The following is a 26,386-nucleotide window of genomic DNA, read 5'->3' on the forward strand; positions in this document are numbered from 1 at the left end:
CTGTGTGTGGCCTCATAGATGGTAGACTCTGCCGCCAAAATGGAGATTTGCAATCTTACAAAATTTAATTACAGTTCCATGTGAAGCCATATCATTCTGTACAAGTTATTTGAAACTAAAAAATCTCATAAATCATGCCTCGATAACCCCAATTGAAATAGCAAGGAAAAGAAACAGTTCCTCGGGGCAATTTCCAAGGAAAACAAACACCTTCATTGACTCTTAATTTTCCCATTTCTAAATTAACCCCTTCATGTGTAAATTTGACTTTCTTTTTTCATTTAGTTATGGATGCACCATGATGAAAATACACATCATTTCATAGCAATATTACACCAATATTGTAACCAGACTTCAAACCTTTTTATTATAAATTTATCCATTACATAGCCAACTGACAGACACATGTGAAAATAATGCAAATGGATCCAATTGTAGATATGAAATATGTAATTGTTACCAATGAAGAAAATTCTATTATTAGCACAATTATTTGTTGAAAAGGTTGTACACTTGCTGATATCCATCATGAAATTGTGGATGATGAACTCATTGAATATCCTTTCAATTTTATTAGTGGGCTTGGGCATCCTTTAAATATAGTAAGAATAAAAAAGAAAAGCTACAACACTTATAGGCATTAAGAGGAAAAATGATGCAGTGTATGTGGGTACGCTTGAGTCAAATATAGTGGAAAGTACTCTGAACCCTCAACACAATAGAGAGAGTGTGGAGGTAGGTATGCATAAACAACCAAGAGTTGGAGATGGGATTGAGTCAGTGGAGAAAACCATAGTTGTTGATCCTGATGTATTGGCATCTTGGAATCTGAAAGTGAATAGTTTAATGGATGAATTTGTCAATGAGAAACTTACTCTGAAAGTATATTTAGAAAAGGGGGAACCTAAAATAAAGATCCATTGTGAAAATTGTGGCATTGATTATGGAATAGGGGAAGTATCCATGGCAGCAGGAAGAGATCATAACTTCAGAAAAAATCATATGAAAACAATGTCCCATCAACGTCATGTTTTAATGGAGGGAAATGGTGAAAATAATTCAAGTAGCATAGAAAAGAAGACAACAATGGTTAGAGATCGATTTGAGATTGATTAAGCAATTAAACTTCTAGATGATTTCAAAAAGACAAAAGAGCCTAATTTGTTCAAGGTGGTGGAAGCAACACTTGCACTCTATGAGGATAATAAAAAAGTAAGAGTGGAATGTACACGATGCAATAAATGGTTTTGTTTGGTGCCAACAAGTGGTAATATTGTCCGTTCTCTAAATTAACACATGAAATCAAAGAAGCACACCACTGTTGCAGATGAGGATACACATGAAACAATTATTTTAAGAAGTGGTACAACTGAGAGACCCAAGAAGCCTACCAATGATAAGTCCCAACAAAGTTTGACTAGGTTCTTGGCCCCATCATCACCATTTGTATTACATAGGGGTTCTACAAGTGCAAATCCTTCTACTTCTAGTGTGTTAACTACCCTAGTTCAAATTTATTTTGAATATGTACATTATTTGTTTTATTATCTTATTAAAGGTCACTCATCACCATTGATGTTGCAATATTAGGGGTATTAGTATTCCCATTTTAATAGAAATTGAGAGAGATTAGACACAAAGTTTCTAATGGATGATCAAAGGGGTGGAAAATTATGAGCCATAAAGAAGCATACCAAGATGATGCTATGTTATGAGGGTAGTGAATATTTTATTGATGTGTTTATTGTTTTATAATGTAATTATCTCTTGTAAAAGCCGATGTGGCATATTGTAAAAGACTCATATATGTATGAGACCTTATAGGTTTTTTTTGTAAGCAAGATAGATGATAAGTGTAAGGCAATTTTGTATAAGGTGGTATATTTAACAACGAAGGTTTTGGTTATAGACTGAGCTTAAACCGGTACTGAACCTGGAATAGTTGATGTTGATTTGAGAAGTACATTGTATTGGATTTAATCATCCATTTTGTAAGTCAGTGAGACTTCTATTTTGTAGTTGAGAAGTGAGCTCTAGGCTGTTGGCCTTCCTGCATGTGCAGGCCCCTCATGTAAGTAATATTTATTCATTGGCCAGTGAGTGAATATTGTGGGTCACAAATCCCACTGAGGTTTTTCCCACACCGGGTTTCCTCGTTAAATATCTTGTGTTATGGTGTTTTTTCTATGTTGTCTTTGTTATTCTTATTTGCTGCATTAATTCTTATTTACCGGTACACTGTTTTGGGATGCAAAGTTTTTAATAAGTATAAATATTTTGCTAACTGGATAGACACTGATTCACCCCCCTCTCAGTGTCTTTGGGATTGTCATTAATTCTAACAATGTTCTATGAACTGGTTGTATTTGGTATTTGTATTGCTTTGGCATTCGATGTCAAAGGGGGAGAGATATCTATGGAAAAACAAAAATTATTCTTTGGGGAGAGATTATTCATTGGGGGAGAGATACATACTCTCTGCATTTATTTTCATATCTATTCTGGAGATTGTTGGTTTTTGGTTTTTAGCATTCTATTTTGGCACTTAGATGTTTTTCCATCTTTGTGTTGCCATCAATGTCAAAGGGGGAGATTCTTGGTATTATGTATTTGTTGCATTGGTTTTGTCATTGATGTCAACACTTATCAACACTTATGCTTCTAGAGATCTTTGGTTATGTTCACCAGTAAGTTCAGTGACTTATGCACAGTCACCGGTATTTGGTTCACCGACAAGTTACATTGTTCAATGACACTGAGGATGACTTGTTATCATCTGGAGATCACATGGTTATGTCGAAGATATGGTTTGGACACTTGGTTTTGGTGATTTGGTTATTGATCTAACTAGGTTGACATATTTGCTGTTACCGACAAATTGGTCTAGGGTATGGACCCGCATACATTATCTATTCCAGATCAGCACGACACATTATGGAGATGGTTTAATCAATTGGTATTGTTGTTAAGCCGACATGATGCATCACATCTTGACTTACTTGTTGTAATTGATTTTATTGTAATATTCTTAACTAGCCGACCTACACATTTGGTCTTAGGTTTTGGTATATATGTAAGATCTCATTTGTGAGATAATGTAAGGAAGAAGCAAGAAGGTAGAAGGAAGAAAAGGTATATGGTTATGGTATTGTAACATGGTATGTGCAAATATTGTAGATCATATGAGAAGACCATAGAGAAGGAGATAATCAGAGCTTAAGCGGTACTGAATCCAACATTGGAGATGCTTCTTTGAGCAGTACATTATCATTAAGCAAGATAGATGATAAGTATAAGACAATTTTGTATAAGGTTGTATAGTTGACAGCGAAGGTTTTGGTTATAGACTGAGCTTAAACTGGTACTGAACCTAGCATAGTTGATGCTGATTTGAGCAGTACATTGTATTGGATTTAATCATCCATTTTGTAAGTCAGTGAGACTTCTATTTTATAGTTGAGCAGTGAGCTCTAGGCTGTTGGCCTTCATGTATGTGCAGGCCCCTCATGTAAGTAATATTTATTCATTGGCCATTGAGTGAATATTGTGGGTCACAAATCCCACTGAGGTTTTTCCTACACCAAATTTCCTTGTTAAATATCTTGTGTTATGGTGTGTTCTCTATGTTGTCTCTGTTATTCTTATTTGCTGCATTAATTCTTATTTACCGGTACACTGTTTTGAGATGCAAAGTTCAAAATAAGTATAAACTATATCCTCACCGGTTAGACACTGATTCACCCCCCCCTCTTAGTGTCTTTGGGACTGTCATTGATTCTAATAGTTATGAGGGTAATGAATATTTTATTGATGTCACATAAGACATATTCATTGCAAGAGGGCTTCCGAGACATGAATCCCATTTTAATCATTGACATGCAACTTTTTAAAGATGATTCCAGAATGTGATGACTTTAGGATACATTTATATCATGAATTAAAATATGCCAATAAAAGACATGGGAGGGATACAGGGAGAGGGAGAAGGCTGGACTATTTGACTCAAAATGAACTCAAAATAACTGCTAGGGTTTCAAATGCTAGCCAAAGATCAACAATGTGAGCTCTTTGGTGGGAAAAGATAAAGGTTGCTATACTCTCTATTAGAATGAGATCCCTAAAGAAAAAGTTTTTTGAATCGACTGAAAGGAAGGATGTCTTTAGGTTTTGCAAGGATGTTTATGAGGCACATACACAAGGAAATACAAGGTAAAGATGCAGTTTGGGATTTTGTCAAGGATATATTTCACAACTTGATGCATCCATAGGTAGGGAGAAGGTATATTACATCAACTAAATCCCTTTATGAGATAATCAAGTCATTGGGAGGTCCTATATTACATAGATTTATTAGCTTGAATATGGATGGTCTTTCAATTTCTACAACTTTGAGGCAAGCTAGAAAGTCACTGGGACATGTCTAAAGGGAGTACAATTACATTTTTGAGGTAGTAGGAAAATTGTATGCTTCTTATAAAACCAAAAATGGTATAGATGGCCCAATTCTTGTCTACCTTGCTGAAGATGAAACTGTTGTGAGAAAGTATGTTATGTGGGTAGCAAAAAGTGATACATTGGTGGGTTTTTGTGGTAATAAAGAAGAACATCAATGCCAATCACATTTATTGGTGATAGTTGGTGAGGGAGTTGCAAGTTATGATACTATAATAGATTCTTTTAAGAACAATGTTATTGGCCACTATGCACGTGTTATTATTGCAAACCCTTTATATGAAAATCTTCCTCATTTGGTTGTGTTTGCTCATTTAACATTCAATAGGTTCAATGCAAATTTTGTTCGTCAACAATGGGAAAGAATATAATTTTTGTGGAAGAGACATGTGGATAATAATTTGGGACCTATTGTTGTACATTCCTTAGATGGGGATACTAGAAGAAGACAACTTATGTTGATGGACTATTGTTCAATAGAAGGTATTCGATATCAAATTCTTTGGGAAGGGTGGAGATTTAGTGGGTTGTCCAATGGTTGCAATGTAACAGGATTGCATGACCAAGACTACATCCACAGTGGCAAAAATCTAGTGAGTCCGTTATTTAGTGATCGACAAGATTTGATTTTAGGAGAAGAGCATATAAGTTTTAATCATGTTAGGATGGTTCATAACACTTTTAAAGTGGATGATAACAAGCTTAAAAGTGAAGATATAGAGAGGATAGATCAACACAATTGGGGTTTGGTACAATGCATTGCTTCAAGGAATGCTCAAAGCTGTTTGAAAGAGATGAGAAGCACATCCAATGGAAGGGTAGAGAGGACACAAGGTACAAAGACATATCTAATGATTGCGGATGACTACATTGACATTTTTATGTCTCAAAGTTTGACTCTTTGGAAAAGAGTGCGAAACGCTTCACGAGTTCCCCTTAGAAGTTGGATAATTAAGTGATAACCTAATAATATATTAGGGGGTTTGGGTAGCTTAAATACTAATTAATATTAATTGTACCTCGCTCATGGTTGAGTGCTCATACAAACTCAGGATGCAGTGGGAAGGCCTAGAATGGAAAAACCAACAACCTTGTCCTCACAAAAGGTTTGTTGGGTTCGCATGAGACTTGGATGGGGTTGGGGGTTAAGGAGAGGCTACGAGGATAACCCAAGATGGGGGTTAGGGCTTACGGAGGCCTGCCAGGATAACCATTCCTAGCTATGCGATGACACTTTTCCCTTATGTTCACTGATGTGTAGTCTTGTTGATGTCACCTGGAGTATTATTGTGGAGTCATATTTGTGTGTGTATGTTTTATGTGGTTACCCAATATAATGTTTATACCATGTGTGCATTCTTTGTGGTTTGCTAGAGGGTCTTATTACTATATCCTAGCACGGTGGGGTGGTTCATTTATCAATGGTTAAAAAATATTGATCGAAGAAACAATGCACACATTTTAACTTTTGTATACTATTCTCAATCTAAATCAAAAGTAAGTGGGTTATACAGTAAATCACTGGTTTTGATATGAGTCTTTCTAGAATCATTACAAAATATTGTAATACTTTTAAAAGTAAATAATATTACTGCTTGACTATGTTTTTCTCATTTAGCATACATTATGATAACAATATTGGTGCTTATCATGGTAGAAAAAGTAAGAGAAAATCTTTCATATTCCTTACTTTATTCAAATTGCAAACCTACCTAACTAGTAGTTGCTAATAAGCCTCCTAGCGACTCCATCTACATATTTATATATGATATGATCAATGATTATAGATCATTTCTACCATTGATAACTGATAAGAATTATAATAAATCTAATAAGTTTTATATTTTATTGTCTTGATTTAAGGTTTTATCTATTAGTTTATAATTACAAATATCTTAATTTATTAAGCCTACTATTACTTTAAAATGGACATTTCTAACAAAAAATGCATTTCATCCCCTACCCCATTTAACTTGTATACCCTACATTTTCTTGCTTCATCTACAAATTCTTTTATATTAATTATTTGGATGTCTCCATCTACTAGTCTATATTTAAGTTATCTAACTGATTGAAGTGATAAAAAATCAATCGAACTTAATTCTCAGTTAAAAAATATGCAAAAATTAAATTAAAGAGAAAAAAATGCCTCAATACTCTTGACATACTTTATATAGATTGAAGTGAAGATATGCAGGCTAGTATATATCTCTTATAGCTTTCTTGCATATTTTCGATAAAAAACAAGTGAAAAATTACAAATATTGTGAATTTTTCTTTTTTACTTGGAAGATTTAGCCCTACAATGACTGTTGACAACATTAGGCAATAAAAAGATGAAGGAATTATTTTATTATAATTATTTAAATGTTTAAAAAATTAGAAACGTAAGAAATGTTAAAGTAATGGAAAAATTGTGTACAATGATTGGTTGATTGAAGAGAATAATTGCATCCAATAGATACATTAGTATCCTGCCTATCGACATGAACTAATTTTTTTAATGTGTCCATCCACATGTGCATAAGTGAGTCGATAAGATGAATTTTTAACATCTTCAGGACATAAGATAGAAATATAAAGTGGTATGAAAATTTTTATACAAAAAATTGATACATACAATATCTGGTGAAAATAGGAGGGTTTCTAATTCGGGTTGTGTATTGGGAGTGGGTGACAAGAAAGGAGTTTAGGGCAATATTTTTTGAAAATAGGGGTATTATTTAGTATGCCATGATTGCACATGATATAACCCAGGTTCACTAAGTGAATCCCCCATGGCTTGAAGAACTAGTTGAGAGGTATGACAAGGACAAGGCCATAAAGGGGACACTTAATCTTTATGTGGAACAAATCACTGTTGTGCTAATCAAAATCACCTAGTCTTCCAAGGTACTTGAACTAGTTGGCACATCATGAAGAAACCATTAGACAATTTGATCCCTTTGGAGCACAAGGAAGTGCATTGAGCACATGGATAGACAAAATACTCTCAGAAGGTACTAACTTATTAAGTTCATCAATCAAATTATTGAACAATTTGGATAGTGTAAGGTCAAAACTAGACCAAACATTTGATTTATTATCTCAAGAATTTGAAACACAAAAGAAGGACCTTGAAGCTTGGACAAAGCTAAAGGACTTTAAGATAGAAGTGTTGGTGGATAACAAAGTGATCCCCACTAGGAAGATGTACATACAACAAAGGGAGGCAATAAAACTTCAAAAAGAAACTCTCAAGCAATTAATAAAAAACTTGCAAGAAGAAAAAGAGGAATGTATGGAAAAGGAGGTTGATATCATTACCAAGGCCTCTGAGCTTCCTTGCAAATTTCTCAATGAAAATTAGAAGGCACTTCCCATAGATTCTTATCCAGGAGTTCAATGCATTGGGCCAAAAAGAGATCGAGACAAAAGAGTTCACTCTATCATCTATTGATAAAATGTTGGATTTTCTAGTGACTTTGGATAAATTTGGAACACTTTTAAAGAAGCACAAAAAGGGACATATTTGCATAGAGGATTTTATTACATGAGTTCGGAACAATAATAGATGACAGAAGCCATCACGTGCATTTGGTAGGTAGTTTAGCCTATGTATTCGTCAAGCTCACTTAGGAGTTGTTCTGCACAATGTATTTGTCTATGTTCCCTTTGGATATGTCTCTGCTCAACACGTAGGTGATATCTAGGAATTCTTAGGCACACTAAAAGGGGCATTGTTTGGTTAGTAGCAAAAAAATGCTAGAAAACATAGATTAGTAACAAGAACTGTATTCTATAAAGACCAGAAAAGTTAAATATAAATTGTTGTAGAAAGCTTATACTTTGTAGATATTTACTAGAAGAGTGCAAAATTTTGATAGACGAATACAAAATTCTCGTACAATGAATGAAAGAATCTAGACATAGTTGCGAAATCCGAAACTTGAACATACAAACACACACACAAAAAACAAAACAGTTGGTTGTTCATTCATGTCGGGTTCACCATAATGTGTATGAGGAAAATTCATCATGTTAATAGATTGAAAGGTAACCACGAAACCTTTATCTATTAGCAATCATACAATAATAACTCAATAAAGAAATATGAAATGGAAATCAACAAAACATAAGCATAATCAAAAGATAATCACTAGCCTCCATTGTCCTTCTTCTTCTTGTGGAATGTGGCTCTCAAATTTGCACCTTGGGAAATACCCACGATACTGTTAGCACAATAATTATGAAGATCATGGTTATTGAAAATGGAAGATTGATGTTCAATTCATAGATTTTAAAAGGTTTTATTCGATGGCTGAGATTGATTTGAGAACATGATTGATCAATGGTTGAGATTCAATGAGATAGGTTGGTGAGAGATAATTACTCATTCTAATTGGATATGATTAATAGAATAACTCACTTAACTGACTATTTAAGAGATATGATTGGGAGTAACACACATATACATATACATATAAATATGTATATGTATATACACATATACTTATACATATATCTATACCTATATACATGTATATATGTATATGCATATATTTATACATACATACATACATGCATACATACATATATACTTGTATATGTATATATGTATGCACATATATACATATATGTGTATACATACATATATATATGTGTGTGTGTGTGTGTGTGTGTGTCTGTACATACATATATATACAAATACATAATACATATATATACACATGCATACATATACATATACATATACATATACATATACATATACATATACATATACTTATACATATACATACACACACACACACACACACACATATATATATACACACACACACATACACTTTTATTCTCACCATGAGTAGACTTTGTATATATTTCATGTGATATATTGCTATAGAAGGGAATTTGAGAGCATTTAATCTGCAACAATTTATTATCTAATGCATCACATTTAAATTGCAAATCACATGCATTAAAGATAATAATCATTATAGGATAAATTTATTTGAAGCAAAAAAATTTCAAAATTTGGATGTCTAAAGATTATTGTCAAATATGATCATTTTAGGTTGTCGATCGCGGAGAACTAGACCCTAGTGATTCATAAGCTTCTCTAAGGTATTTCCAAATACCATTTATCTTTCATGATTAACAAGAAAGTCGATCTTTTGATGAATTATAAAGTAAAAGAGTACAATTGTTCATATCAAATATACAAATCTTAGATTAAATTCAAGATTATTTATCACACTCATAAAAATAACCTTGAAATGCAAGATCAACCTCTAAATAGAATTGGCCCTTTTTGAATTTAAGATAAAGTATAAAAATAAAAGATCCATAATTTTGAGGTGGTTGATTTTAAAGCTACACCAAAATTATTTCTTCATCACTCTTGAAACTAAATATCTTAAATCTTCTAAGTTATAATTAATATTTTAAAATAATGTTGAATATTAAATTATTTCATAACATTAATAAATTTATTTGATTATATGCATTTATGTATTTAATTAGTTGATAGGCTTTAGTGTGGGATTTTAAGCCCAAAAAACTATCAATAAGTTGAAAAAAATTCGCCTGCTGAGAGCCTCCTTCCCACTAGCAGCCAAAAAGCGAGCACTATCGTGTTCGCATTTATTAGCGGTCTTTTTTAAAAATTCAATCTTTAGCCCCGATGTTGCTTGCAAGCTACATCCATTTCACCATATTTATTGGCGATAGGTTTTTTGTAACGTGTGAGCACTACCTACAAACACATAAACCTGCACGATATGGGATTAGTTGAGTGATGTTTTCCAAACTGGTGTTGGAGTTTGCAAATGTCTTTTCATCTGCATTCGATAATCAATCCCAAGTTCTTGACAGGTAATGTTTTGTTTTCATTTTCAACAGGATGCAATGTTTCTTTGAATATATGTGAAATAATACTTGGATTGCATGTTCGCATTGATACAATTGTGGTTCATCTAGGGAAATTACATTTTTGAAATTGATTTCGTTGTTGGGAAGAGACATCATTATTATGGCGCAGTTGGAAATACGTTTGAAAACCATCAAACTGCATGTGGGCATTGATGCAGTTATCATGTATTGTGAAATCACTGCGAAGGACATGCAATTTTCGGTTTTTGATGTAGGGTTTCTCACAATTTATTGTGTGCTTGCTTTGAATTTTTTGTCAACACAACCATTAAACTACATCAATTTGTGGTTGACCAGGAAATACGGTCTTGAATTTGGTTGCTATTTTCATCTCCACTTGAATCCCTTTGTCTACTCGAGGGGGATGTTTAAAAGGTTTTTATCATATACTCGTGGAAGAACAAGTTATTGCTAGTTCCTTTGTGTAGTCAAAACTAAGGATTTTGTGAAATCGCGACAAAGGACGGGAAATTTTGGGTTTCTCACAATTTATTGTGTGCTTGCTTTGATTTTTTATTTAACAAACCATTAAATTGTGGCAATTTGTGGCTGACTAGGAAATGATTTAGGGTTTTTTCTATCTTGGTGGTTACTATTTTTATCTATGCTTTGGTTGCTTGGTTATTTCACTCAAATAATCATTACACTGTGTGTGTTAATTAAACCTGTGTTGAAAATAAGGGAGTACTATGGGTTGATTGGAAATACATTGTTAAATCTAATTTTTATTCTCATTTAACCACTCCGAAGGATAGGTAATTTTGGGTGTCTGATTTAGTGTTTCACACAATTTATTGTGTGCTTTGTAATGCCCCACCAAGAAACCCTAAATGATAAAACTAAAAACACTCGAAAAGAGTGCAAAACATTTTTTTTTAAATACTGAACTAAAAGATGCATTAAGATAAACATCACAAATAAATTTGCACAAGCGGAAGACTTAACTTAAACTCCTAAAGGGTTCCCAATGAAGATTACTCAAATAAAATAATTAAGAATAAGGTTGATTGATCTAACTCAAGGTATAATGGTTACAACATGAACATAGCATTTGTCCTTTCATTAGGAGATTTCAATAAGCATGTTTGAATACATACAACTGTATTTATTTAAACTACATTTCGAAAGCTACATTCATCAAAGTTTATTACATTGCATTTAATCCATAATACCTTTTGTAGTCACATAAATCTGTCCACTTAATTAAATGAATATTTAGTATTTATTTGATTATTTAACCATCAATCAATAATTAATTAAATTAATATATTTAATTAATTCATCTTAACCCTCTTCTCCTATTAATTAAATAAATTATTCAATTTATTTGATTTAATTCACTTAACCAAATTCAGACCATTAATTAAATAAATAAATCATATTTATTTAATTAAAATCTTCTCTCACATTTAAATAAATTAATATTTATTTAAATTCTCCCAAAATCCCACCTCTCACATTTAAATAAATTAACATTTATTTAAATCACCTTTATCCTCTACCCACTTGCATTTTCCTCCAAATGCAAGTTGCACAACTATTTTAAATAAATCATTTATTTAAATCACCTTTATCCTCCACCCACTTGCATTTTCCTACAAATGCAAGTTGCACAACTATTATTTATTTAAAATCCTATTTATCCTCACCCACTTGAAACCTTTAATGGTTTCCCTTAAAGTCTTCAAACTTAATGGCTTCCTTCTAGAGTCTTCTCAAACCTTTAATGGTTTCCCTTAAAGTCTTCAAACTTGATGGCTTCCTTCTATAGTCTTCTTAAGCCTTTAATGGTTTCCCTTAAAGTCTTCAAACTTAATGGCTTCCCTTAAAGTCTTCTTAAGACTTTAATTGCTTCCCTTAAAGTCTTCAAGCCTTTAATGGTTTCCCTCAAAGTCTTCAAGCATTTTAATGCTTTATCTTCCTTTTTCTCATTTAAATAAATTAATATTTATTTGAATATTTATCCAAATGCAAATTACACCATTTAATTGAAATAAATGATTTTATTTTAATTGAAAATACCAAAATTCCTCCCACTTGCATTTTCCTACAAAATCCACTTGCATGCCTAAACCCCTTCTAGATTCTTCTAAACCTTTCCTAATTAACCTAATCCATCCCCTAAATATTGTCACATTCCTAAGCAAATTGGAGTCACTTCTCAAAGACTCCAAAGTCTTTGAAAAGCAATTAATGATTTGTGTGTTCAACAAATTAACCTCTAAAGTCTTCCAAACCACTTATGGCTCTTACATGACCATTAATGGTTAATTCCACTTGCACCCATGGTTAAGGACTTTGACCCCTAACTTAACCCTCATGTAACCCATGTGTCTCTTCAAAGCATTTATTTCTTTGACTAGGGTAACCATCATGTCCCCTCAAGCATTTAATGCTCCTTATCTCTCCTCTCAAGCCTCCTCATGGTGACACTTGTCAACATGAGATTGGGTTGAAAGTCTCACATGGATTGAATATCTTTCAATCCTAACCCTTGTTAAGATTACTCAATCTTAACCCTTCATTTCCCCATTTCTTCTATAAATAGAACCCTTCTCCTCAAGCAAAGAAAGAAGCATTAGAGTATTGTTGTTATACTGGTATTAGCATAGAGCTTTTTCATAGCATCACTATCTACACTTGCATAGCATTTGCTTATCATATTCAACCATCTTGAATCTCCATATGGCATCCATGGCTAGTGCTAAAAGCTGAGAGCTACACTCATTTGGGACTTGGAGAGGGGAGAAACAAGGGAGAAGCATCGAAAGGCATCATGGAAGCATCTTAGGGAGGCTCTTCTCCTTTCTTTTATTTTGTTAAACTTCTTTCATGCTTTTTGAAATCTCTTTTGATATGTTTGGAATGGTTTTTAGTTCTTTGTTTTGTTTTTATGGTTGAAACTAACTTATTAACATTGAACTTTGTTGTTGCCTTGTCCCCATTTCCATTACATCACCTTTCATACAAATAAAATATCTATCACCTAGGTTACATCATAATTGCTTTGCATTAATAACACCAAGTCTCATAAGAGTACAAAATGATTACATCAAAATTATATCTTGCCATGAAGGCATACACAAACAAATGATACACATGACCACATAAGGTCCAAGAAATACAAAAAAGCTCGAAGGCAAACAAAGAGGATCCAACTGGTACATGAGATGATCAAATCCTCAACAACTGGAACACCTGTGAATCCAACCCTCGCAAGAAAGGAATGAACACCCGATGGAAAGTGGCACTACCATCGCTAATAAATCTCGTATCAAAACCTACCGATAATAAATCCCGCGACACGAATGTAGCTTGCAAGCAACATCGGAGCTAAAGATTGAATTTTAAAAAAAGATCGCTAATAAATGCGAACACGATAGTGCCTACTTTATGGTTGCTAGTGGGAAGGAGGCTCTCGACAGGTGAAATTTTTTCAGCTTATTGATAATTTTTTGGGCTTAAAATCACACACTAAAGCCTATGAACTAATTAGATACATAAATGCATATAATTAGATAAATTTATTAATGATGAAATAATTTAATATTTAACATTATTTCAAAATATTAATTATAACTTAGAAGATTTAAGATATTTAGTTTCAAGAGTGATGAAGAAATAATTTTGGTGTAGCTTTAAAATCAACCCCCTCAAAATTATGGATCTTTTATTTTTATACTTTAGCTTAAATTCAAAATGGTAATGCCAATTCTATTTAGAGGTTGATCTTGCATTTCAAGGTTATTTTTATGAGTGTGATTTTTGAATTTAATCTAAGATTTGTATATTTGATATGAACAATTGTACTCTTTTACTTTATAATTCATCAAAAGCTCTACTTTCTTGTTAATAATGAAAGACAAATGGTATTTGGAAATACCTTAGAGAATCTTATGAATCACTAGGGTCTAGTTCTCCGAGGTCGACAACCTAAAATGATCAAATTTTACAATAATCTTTAGACATGCAAATTTTGATTTTTTTTTGCTCCAAATAAATTTATCCTATAATGATTATTATCTTTAATGCATGTGATTTCAAATTGAAATGTGATGCATTAGATAATCAATTGTTGCACATTAAATTCTCTCAAATACCCTTCTATAGCAATATATCACATGAAATTTATACAAGGTCTACTCATGGTGAGAATAGAAGTGTGTGCGTGTATGTATATGTATATGTATGTGTATATGTACATACATGTATATGTATATGTATGCGTGTGTATATATATGTATTATGTATATGTATATATATGTATGTACCTACACACACACATATGTATGTATACACATATATGTATATATGTGCATACATACATACATACATACATACATACATACATAGATACATACATAGATACATACATACATACATATATACATATACAAGGTTATATGTATATATGTATATATACATGTATGTATGTATAAATATATGCATATACATATATACATGTATATACGTATAAATATATGTATAAGTATATGTATACATATATATATATATATATATATATATGTATACATATATATATATATATATATATGTATACATATATATACATATATACATATATGTATGTATATACATATATACATATATGTATGTGTATATATATATATGTGTATATATATACATATACATATACATATTTATATTTATATGTATATGTATATGTATATGTGTGATACTCCCAATCATATCTCTTAAATAGTCAGTTAAGTGAGTTATTCTATTAATCATACCCAATTAGAATGAGTAATTATCTCTCACCAACCTATCTCATTGAATCTCAACCATTGATCAATCCTATTCTCAAATCAATCTCAGCCATCAAATTAAACCTTTTAAAATATATGAATTGAACATCAATCTTCCCTTTTCAATAGCCAAGATCTTCATAATTCTTGTGCTAACAATATCATGGGTATTTCCCGAGGTGCAAATTTGAGAGCCACATTCCACAAGAAGAAGAAGGACAATGGAGGCTAGTGATTATATTTTGATTATGCGTATGTTTTGTTGATTTCCATTTCATATTTCTTTATTGAGTTATTATTGTATGATTGCTAATAGATATAGGTTTTGTGGTTACCTTTCAATCTATTAACATAATGAATTTTCCTCATACACATTCTGGTGAACTCGACGTGAATGAACAACCAACTGTTTTTTGATTTTTCTTGTGTTTGTATGTTCAAGTTTCGGATTTCGCAACTATGTCTAGATTCTCTCATTCATTGTACGAGAATTTTGTATTTGTCTGTCAAAATTTTGTACTCTTCTAGTAAATATCTACAAAGTATAAGATTTCTACAACAATTTATATTTAACCTTTCTGGTCTTTATAGAATACAGTTCTTGTTACTAATCTGTGTTTTCTAGCATTTGTTTGCTACTAACCAAAGAATGCCCATTTTAGTGTGCCTAAGAATTCCTAGATATCACCTACGTGCTGAGCAGAGACGTATCTAAAGAGAACACATACAAACACGTTGTTCAAAACAACTCCTAAGTGAGCTTGACGAATACATAGGCTAGACTACCTACCAAATGCATGTGATGGCTTATGCCATCTATATTATTGGTGTGAACCCATGTAATAAAATCCTCTATGCTAATATGTCCCTTTTTTTGTTTCTTTACAAGTGTTCCCAATTTATCCAAAGTCACTGGAAAATCCAACCTTTTATCAATAGATGATAGAGTGAACTCTTTTGTCTCGATCTCTTTTTGGCCCAATGCATTGAACTCCTGGATAAGAATCTATGGGAAGCGCCTTCTAATTTTTATTGAGCAATTTGCAAGGAAGCTCAGAGGCCTTGGTAATGATATCGACCTCCTTTTCCATACATTCCTCTTTTTCTTCTTGCAAGTTTTTTATTAATTGCTTGAGAGTTTCTTTTTGAATTTTTATTGCCTCCCTTTGTTGTATGTACATCTTCCTAGTGGGGATCACTTTGTTATCCACCAACACTTCTAGCCTAAAGTCCTTTAGCTTTGTCGAAGCTTCAAGGTCTTTCTTTTGTGTTTCAAATTCTTGAGATAATAAATCAAATGTTTGGTCTAATTTTGACCTTACACTATCTAAATTGTTCAATAATTTGATTGATGAACTTAATAAGTTAGTACCTTCTGAGAGAATTTTGTCTATCCATGTGCTCACTGCACTTCCTTGTGCTCCAAAGGGCTCAAATTGTCTAATGGCTTCTTCATGATGTTCCAACTAGTTCAAGTACCTTGTAAGACTAGGTGATTTTGATTAGCACAACAGTGAGTTATTCCACATAAAGATTAAGCGCTCTCTTTATGGCCTTGTCCCTGTCATACCTCTCAACTAGTGCTTCAAGCCACAAGGGCTTCACTTAGTGAACTTGGGTTATATCATGTGCATTCATGGCATACTAAATAATACCCCTATTTTCAAAAAATATTGCCCTAAACTCCTTTCTTGTCACCCACTCCCAATACACAATCCGAATTAGAAACCCCCCTATTTTCACCAGAAATTGTATGTATCAATTTTTTCTATAACATTTTTCATACCCCTTTATATTTATATCTTATGTGTCCTAAAGATGTTAAAAATTCATCTTACCAACTCACTAATGCACATGTGGATGGACACATTAGAAAGAATGGCCATAAAAAAATAAAAAAATTAGTTCCTACCGATAGGCAGGATACTAATGCATCTGTTGGATGCAATTATTCTCTTCAATCAACCAATCATTGTAGATAATTTTTCCATTACTTTAACGTTCCTTAAGTTTCTAATTTTTTAAACATTTAAATAATTCTAATAAAACAATTCCTTCATCTTCCTATTGCTTGATGTTGTCAACAGTCATTGTAGGGATAAATTATCCAAGTAAAAAAGAAAAATTCACAATCCTTGTAATTTTTCACTTGTTTTTTAATCGAAAATATGCAACAAAGCTATAAGAGATATATACTAGCCTGTATATCTTCACTTCAATCTATATAAAGTACATCGAGAGTATTGAGGCATTGTTTTCTCTTTAATTTAATTTTTGCATATTTTTTAACTGAGAATTAGGTTCGATTGAATTTTATCACTTCAATCAATTAGTAACTTAAATAGAGACTAGTAGATGGAGACATCCAAAAAATTAATATAAAAGAATTAGTAGATGAAGCAAGAAAATCTAGGGTATACAAGTTAAATGGGGTAGGGGATGAAATGCATTTTTTGTTAGAAATGTCTATTTTAAAGTAATAGTAGGCTTAATAAATTAAAACATTTGTAATTATAAATTAATAGATAAAACATTAAATCAAGACAATAAAATATAAAACTTGTTTGTGTAGTGTCCACCCTTGACTTGACTTGTTTTGACTAGAGTTGCCTTTTAATTCATGCGTGATAGACATTATTGGGCATAGGCTATTTCAGATGATTTATATGATGTTGATATTATCATTATTAATAGTGTGATTTATTAGACACTATATACTTATTATGTGATAAATTATCAAAAGATTGTTTTGATCATGTGATTTGATGAGCATAAGTGCTGATGGATTTTATATGCCTTACTATAATCATGAATTATACTAATCATGCACATGATGATGTTTTTATGTAATAACCATATTTAATGATTATCTATTATGAGTTGATCTTATGGTGTGTTTGATTGTTGTATGACTGTCTTGGGGATAGAGAGAATTCCACATCACTCATTGCAAGCGGAATGTGTCGTTGCGATTCTCTAACCCTTGTCTATATATATATATGATGATGATGATGATGATGATGAATACTAAGAGGGGGGGGGGGTGAATTAGTATACCAAAAAATCTTGCACTTAAATAGTGTAAAGATAAACCGGTAAAACAGTTTAACAGACAGACCGATTATCACACATGCAAACCAAAATGCAAATAACACATTCACCCACAAAAGCAATACAACTATAACACAAGATATTTGACGTGGAAACCCAAATGGGAAAAACCACGGTGAGATGGAACTCACAAGTCACTATCTGCAGAATAGAAACTAGACCGGTTAAGGTCTTACAATGTTCTTCACTAGAACAGATCCTGTTAGGAATCTATATCTCTGTTAGGAGATAAGTCTGATCAAGGACTACCTTGCTAGAGGATTTTAGATTCATAGAGGTGAACCACCTTGTTAGAGGATTTTACAAAAGCCTTTTGGGCCTACCCGGTTAAGGGCTACAAACTTGTCAAAGATGTGAGTAATCAACAAGTGTTTGATCTATCTAATAGCACAGACTGCTCAATTAGATCCTTGATAGCTCGTTCTTAATGCACTCCTGCATTACTTCAGTCTTCTACACATTCATATTCTTTTCAACTCCTCAACCACCTTAAACCCTAGTCACAACATAAACCCTTTCAGCAACAACCTAAAACCCTAGACATGATGTCCTTTTAAAGGAATCTGATTTCATGTCGGTCCAATAGGATTACATTTCAATTTCCTAGGTTCAATGAATCTAGACATACTCAGTAACACGACACAAGAAGCACCGCCAGTGTGTCGGCACCGTCAAACAATTGGTGGATTGATAATTTATCACAAAATGCCGGTTGGTAACTCATCACAGAGTATTACCGGTTCATGCAAAATACCGGTTGCCGGTTTGACAAAAATGAAGACTGGTCGAAATGTGTTATGCCGCTTTAATCCCTCGTACCGTTTGAGGTCAACATGCCGCTTTAGACCAGTAAACACACTCTGCAAAACATTAATAGTCTAATGACTATAATACAACATACTTGCAACATACCAGTTGAAACAAATATCGGTTATGCTCTAACTCATACATATAAAGAGGATCTTAATGCAAGTGTGTGTCCATCAATGACAATCACAACATAAACATAAAAAATGCCAACAATATCCCCCTTTGGCATTGACGGCAACACTTAGGAAATAAAATTTTGACATCTAAGTGTTTTACAACAAAATCATGCCATTAGCAAAATTGCTCCCCCTAAGCATATACACTATCCCTTTAACAATACAATGAATAGCAATTTTGCATACAGAGCATAAACATTGAGATATCAGAGCATATATCAAAGCATATAGCAAAATTTTAAAACCAGATACTTCTCCCCTATACTTCTCCAAAATAGAGTACTTCTCTCCCTTTGCCAACAATGACAAAGTACCGCTGAACAACCCTGTTTCCATTTGATATTAAAAACAATAAAAGTTTATGACAATAAGGAGTAGTACTTGTCAAAAACAGATTTATAGTCCTGCAAGAATTGCTTCATTGATAGAGACCAGGACTCAAGTAGGGAGGTGGCCACTTCTTTCTTTGTTTGCATCTTGGAGACCTGTTCTTCCATGACATCAACTGTGCTCATCTCATGTGTAACTGTCAAGGCATCCAGGTTCAGATAACACTTCTGAAGAATTTGAAGACGTGGAAGTAAAACCAGTTGAAGTTCCCACAAATCTCTAGACCGTGTGTTGATTTCTTGCTCCATTTTGGCTGACTGGATATGAAACCGGTGAACGGTTTGCCCATAAGTTGTGAAGGAATCATAGGGCAGCTTGAATGTGCTCAAGTAGGACTGCAAGTCCTATTCAAGTTTTTGCTTCTAAGCTAGCATATCACCATAGAACAAATGGGGTTGATAGATTTTGCTGAGTAGCATATTCCCCTCATCTAGAGCGTCCCTTATATCCTTTTGTTATTTCTTTAGTTCAGACTGGAGCTCATTCAACTTTTTCACCAGAGCTATATTAAGAGCCTTTTGATGCTCCTTCTTGACATTAGCCTCTGCTGCCTCTTCAAGACTCTGCACTTGATCATCTACTACTGTGCATAGGAGCTTTAGTCTAGCTAATGAAGAATCAGTGTTTGGAAGATTTGTACCAGGTATCAAACCGGTAAGCGTATCCATAGCAGCTTGGATTACATCCTGCTCCTTCTTCCGTCGAATGTTTTCAAGGTGCTCTTGAGCTACCTTGATGCTCTACATTAGCTCTGATTCACTTTCAGACTGGAGATCGATAGGACTGGTGATATCAGCCAGTTTGGCTTGACTCCCGGTTGCCTTCGGAGTCTCCATTTATGCGCTCTTCTCCGCTTCTCCTGTCTTGTCCTTTTCTGCTTTCTTTTTCTCCGCTTCTCTCCTTTTCTCCGCTTCCTTATCTTCTTCTTCCTTCTTCTTTTTCTCTGCTTCCTTCTTCTTTTCCTGTTCCTTGTCTTCCTCTTCCTTCTTCTTCCTCTCAGCTTCCTTCCTCTTCTCCTCTTCTTTCTCTTCCTCTTCATTCTTCTTCTTTATCTTCCTCTTCCTTCTTCTTCTTTTCCTCTTCCTTCCACTTCTTCTCTTCTTTATCCTCTTCTTCTTTCTTTTTCCTCTCATCTTCTTGCCTCTTCTTCTCTTCACCTTTTCTTTTTCTCCTCTTCCTCTTTTCTCTTCTCTTCCTCTTTCCGCTTTTCCTCATCTTCATCCCTCTTCTTCTTCTCTGCCTGTTCCCTAGCCGCTTCCTGTCTGTCCTCGGCTTGCTCATTGCCCTATTCGGCCTGATGCTCCTGTCCTGTTCCCTCAGAAGGTATGTCCTGAGTGACATCTTCTACGTCTAGGGCATTGACATCAATAGTGTCGATTGGTTCTACAATCAGATTTCCTTCATCATCAAATGCTTCATCCGGTTTGGATATAACCAGTTCTTCTTTTGCTTGCCGATTGGCCAAATGTGCTTTGTGAGTTTGGACAATAATTTGCATAAACAGATGGGTGTCCATTTCGACATTAGCAACTCTACCTTCTAACAGCCAGAGTCTTCTTTTTCTAGTGAAGAAGAGTCCTTTATTTAGATCAATAACATCATATAATTCAGAATTTGACAGGTCAGTAAAGTATTGTGCAAAAACCTTCTCTCTAATTTCCCATTCTTTCTCTATGGCAATGCACCATCTATTATCTAATGACATATATAAAGAATCTGGTGTCTGAGACTTAATCTCTGAGGGCGACCGGTCATTACTACACAGATACTGAATTATTTCCTTTTCAACCGCTTCCTTTTCATCCTTATTGAAGTCATCAAAACACTCAAGTAAATCATTTAACACTTTTCTCCTAATATTCCTTATTGTTCTTTGACAATGTGTCAAAGGTTTATAGGAGGAGATATCTATATTTACCAGTGCTGAAGATGCTGGTTTACTTTGTGTCTTCTTTCTTGTCTGTCTCGCCTTTTTGGGCTACTCCTCAGACATAGTTTCTTTTGAGTCTGGAGAGTTGCTTCTCGTCTTCCTCTTTCTTTGGAACACTTTAGCCAGTACAGCTTCCGATTTCTTCTTAGCTGGTGACCGCTTGGTCACTTTTGGAGTTGCAGTAGTAACCGGTGCTGATGCTACATGCATTGCCTTTGCCTTCTTCACTGCCGGTCCTTTCTCTTTCACTGCTGTTGGTTCCTTAGCTGGTGCTATCCTCTCTAGGTAGGTGCCGATTCTCTTCGCCTTAGGATCAAGCGGTGAGGCAAGAAGGGTATAGGCATACCCTTCCAGCATGTCGTACATCACCTCATAGCCCATTGGCTCCACTTCTTCCATTCTAGGCTCAACAACCTTCATTATATATTTGTCTACTTGGATGGTGAAGCAGATATCATCTTCATATTTCTTGATGATGTCTTCTGATATCCTCTCTTTGGCTCATCTTCCTTCTGAACTCATCAAAATACTTGTTCAAAATATCAGGGAAACTGGTTCCAAGTGCTTCAATGCTTTCCTTGATTTGCTTGGTTACTGGTTGGTCACCAGACCACTGAACGTCTCCTTCTCCCGGGAAGTATCCTTGAAAGTAAAAGAACAACCCAACCAGTAGTTTTCCAAACTTGAACCTCAGTGCATTATCTTGTTTGATTGATTTCAAGTTCAATAGGAGTTGCCTCTGCATACTGGTGCATAGGTCAAATGATGCATCCTCCTTTATCATTCGGTAAGCGACATTTACTGCTGCAACAGATACATAGTTGATTCTACTGGCTGAGAACATCCGGTAGCCTATCACCATGCAGGCATACTTAACCAGATCATCCTTGATTGAATTTACAGTCATGCCCCGTGAGTCACTCACTAAACCGGTGAGCTTGGACATCTTAGTTTTTCTAACTGTCCATAGGGCTGGTACTTCCCCTGTATTGCAGAAATTGGTGACTGCATGAGTTGCCTTCGGTGTGATATCATGCGTCCTCTCCAAGTACATTTTGTCACCATGGACCCTGCTTAGAATAATCCTTATATAATCTTCTGTGAAATCCTCCAGGAAGTAAACAACATTATGGAGTTTCTTCTTCTCCAGAATATTATACTCCAGTTTGATCATCTTATCTTGTCCACAAAATAGACCTAGTTGGGTATGGATAGCTAGAGACCCTAGGTCTTCGAGTTTACAATCAATATAATCTGAGATTCCCTCTTCTACTGTCACTCCAGCTGGAACTTGTGATAGGGCATTATACTTTGACTTCCGTTGAATAAAACTTTCAGACTCAATAGATGCACTAGAAATGGTATGAGATGCGGAAGCCATTGTAGAAATTTTAAGAACTCGAGAAATACTTTTCAAAACATGCAAATTTAGGGCTTTTCGATTCTCCTTTACTCCTCACTTCATCAGTAGTTTAATCACCGCTTTGTGTTCTCCACTTGACCGTTTGCTATTTGAATTTGAATCTCCTTTGTGGTTTCTCAATTTCTCCAATTCTCTACTCAAATCCCCTTTTCGTCGCTCTGCTCTTTGAAAAACTTTTCTTCGCTTGAAAACTGATAGTGAGAAATGATTTCAAAAATGCTTTTAAACATAGTCCTCACCTATCGTCATTAATGCTCCTCCATTAGGGCATAAACCCTAATTTTGCCTTTTTACCATTTCCGGTCTTCTGTCAAGTGACAGGTATCATATACTGGTTAAGGTCTTTTGCTAGTATAAACCGGGGGTTCGAAAACATTTTGCCGTTTGCTCCCCCTAAGCCTTTTGAAGCTTAGTTTGCCGGTTCCGATATTTCCACACTAGGTGCAGAAACCGGTTCCTCTTCCAACATTACTAGTTTTCTCTTCCAGGTTTTGTTCATGTCCGCTTGTACTATTTCAACATCAATTCCTCCTTCCTAAGTGACCGGTATATCATCAGATATACTCTTTCTGCTTCTGCAGAATCTTGCAATGTGACCCGGTTTGTTGCAATGATAGCAAACCAATCCAGGTGCTCTCCAAGGTCCATTGTTCATGTTTCCATTCTTCCTTCTACATGTTGTAGCAGTGTGACCATGACCATGACAGATCATACAATTTGCTCTCCATCCAGTTGTCGCTTGATAGTCACCGCTTCTTGGCTGATGATTGAAGACATTAAACTGGTTGTGATTTCGGTTCACAAAAGGTTCAGGACCAACTCCTTGGGTCCTCTGAGGATATCTTCCAGTGTCATTCATGACAGACCTGCATTCAAATTATCTATGCCCATACTTGTTGCATACATCACAATGACCATTGAACTTATTGGATCTAGGTACATTGTTAATAAAGTAAGGAAAATTATTGTAGGCTTTGCTCCTACATACATTGGCAGTGTGTCGTTCTTTAAGACAGTTAAAGAAAACAGGTTTGAATTTTCGCTTACCTTTACCTTTGAATGCCAGTTGCTTCTTTGATGCTTCAGCATTTGTTCCTAAGGATTCTCCTTCCTCATGTCCAGAGAAGCCAAGTCCATTGGTATTCTTTACCAGTCTAGCCGACTCAAGCTTTTGCTCTAGCTTGACAGTACTTTTGTTGAACTTAGCAAGTATTTCCTTTGACTCAGAGAGTTCTTTGGAAATAGCAGCATTTGTTTCCAACAAATTTTCATTCTCAGAGATGGCAGTGTTTAGTTCTCCTTGCATGTCTTCCTTTTCCACCTTTCTTGCATGGAGTTGAGCATTTAGGGCACTCATCTCTTGTTTCAACTTGGAGATCTCACAATCTCTTTCTTTCACTAGGTCTTCAGTTTTTCTCCGGTTCTCAAGCTCTTGACACATCCAGACAGTCAGTCCTTCCACCTCCTTTCTCAGGTTGGAGTTTGATTCATTCAACTTATTTACTTCTGCAATTAGGGCTTCCATGTCTGCTTCATCTACAGAACTGTTTTCCGATAGCTCCATCAACTTTTCTGCATGTTCTCTCCTTTTTGCTTGAGATGCCTTGTATTTGACCATAAGATCATCATAGGCTTGCTCAGACTGACTGAGCCGTTGAGTAAGTTCCCTCAAGGTGTATTCCCCCATATCTCTTTCCAGGTGGTTAAACTTATAGAAAGGTAGGCTCTGATACCAATTGATGAATACTAAGAGAGGGGGGGGGGTGAATTAGTATACCAAAAAATCTTGCACTTAAACACTTAAACAATGTAAAGATAAACCGGTAAAACAGTTTAACAGACAGACCGGTTATCACACATGCAAACCAAAATGCAAATAACGCATTCACCCACAAAAGCAATGCAACCATAACACAAGATATTTGATGTGGAAACCCAAATGGGAAAAACCACGGTGAGATGGAACTCACAAGTCACTATTTGCAGAATAGAAACCAGACCGGTTAAGGTCTTACAATGTTCTTCACCAGAACAGATCCTGTTAGGAATCTCAATCTCTGTTAGGAGATAAGTTTGATCAAGGACCACCTTGCTAGAGGATTTTAGATTCACAAAGGTGAACCACCTTGTTAGAGGATTTTACAAAAGGCTTTTGGGCCTACCCAGTTAAGGGCTACAGACTTGTCAAAGATGTGAGTAATCAACAAGTGTTTGATCTATCTAATAGCACAGACTGCTTAGTTAGATCCTTGATAGCTCATTCTTAATGCACTCCTGCATTACTTTAGTCTTCTACACATTAATATTCTTTTCAACTCCTCAACCACCTTAAACCCTAGTCACAACATAAACCCTTTCAGCAACAACCTAAAACCCTAGACATGATGTCCTTTTAAAGGAATCTGATTTCATGTCGGTCCAATAGGATTACATTTCAATTTCTTAGGTTCAATGAATCTAGACATACTTAGTAACACGACACAAGAAGCACCGCCAGTGTGTCGGCACCGTTAAACAATCGGTGGATTGATAATTTATCACAAAATACCGGTTGGTAACTCATCACAAAGTATTACCAGTTCATACAAAATACTGGTTGCCGCTTTGACAAAAATGAAGATTGGTCGAAATGTGTTATGCCACTTTAATCCCTCGTACCGCTTGAGGTCAACATGCCACTTTAGACCGTTAAACACACACTGCAAAACATCAATAGTCTAATGACTATAATACAACATACTTGCAACATACCGGTTGAAACAAATATCAGTTATGCTCTAAGTCATACATATAAAGAGGATCTTAATGCAAGTGTGTGTCCATCAATGACAATCACAACATAAACATAAAAAATGCCAACAATATATATATATATATATATATATATATATATATATATATATATATATATATGTATATACATATATACATATATGTATACATATATGTATATATGTATATATATATATGTATATATCTATATATGTATATACACATATATATATATATCTATATATATACATATATACATATATGTATACATATATGTATATATGTATATATATATATATGTATATATGTATGTATATGTATGTATGTATGTATGTATGTGTATATATATATATATATATTGTATCGTTGCTTATGGGTGCAGGTTTTGCAGGCACCAGACATCGACTCCACCTGGCTCCACAAGTCTGAGTGTGTCTTTAAATCCCAATGGCATGTGGCTCGGAGTTGGCACAAGTTCCCCTCACATACTCTAGGTCTAAGTTGTTCACTGTGAGTCGTCAGTATCTTGGTGCAAGTCACCATGTCAGTTAGTAAGCTTGATTTCTTCTTTGTTGTGAGTGTGTTAGTATTGGTTGGTTAGTTCTATTATGTTGAGACTGATTAATGAATGATGCAAGAT

This window comes from Cryptomeria japonica, chromosome 10 (genome assembly GCF_030272615.1).
Source record: "Cryptomeria japonica chromosome 10, Sugi_1.0, whole genome shotgun sequence".
Taxonomy (NCBI): Eukaryota; Viridiplantae; Streptophyta; class Pinopsida; order Cupressales; family Cupressaceae; genus Cryptomeria; species Cryptomeria japonica.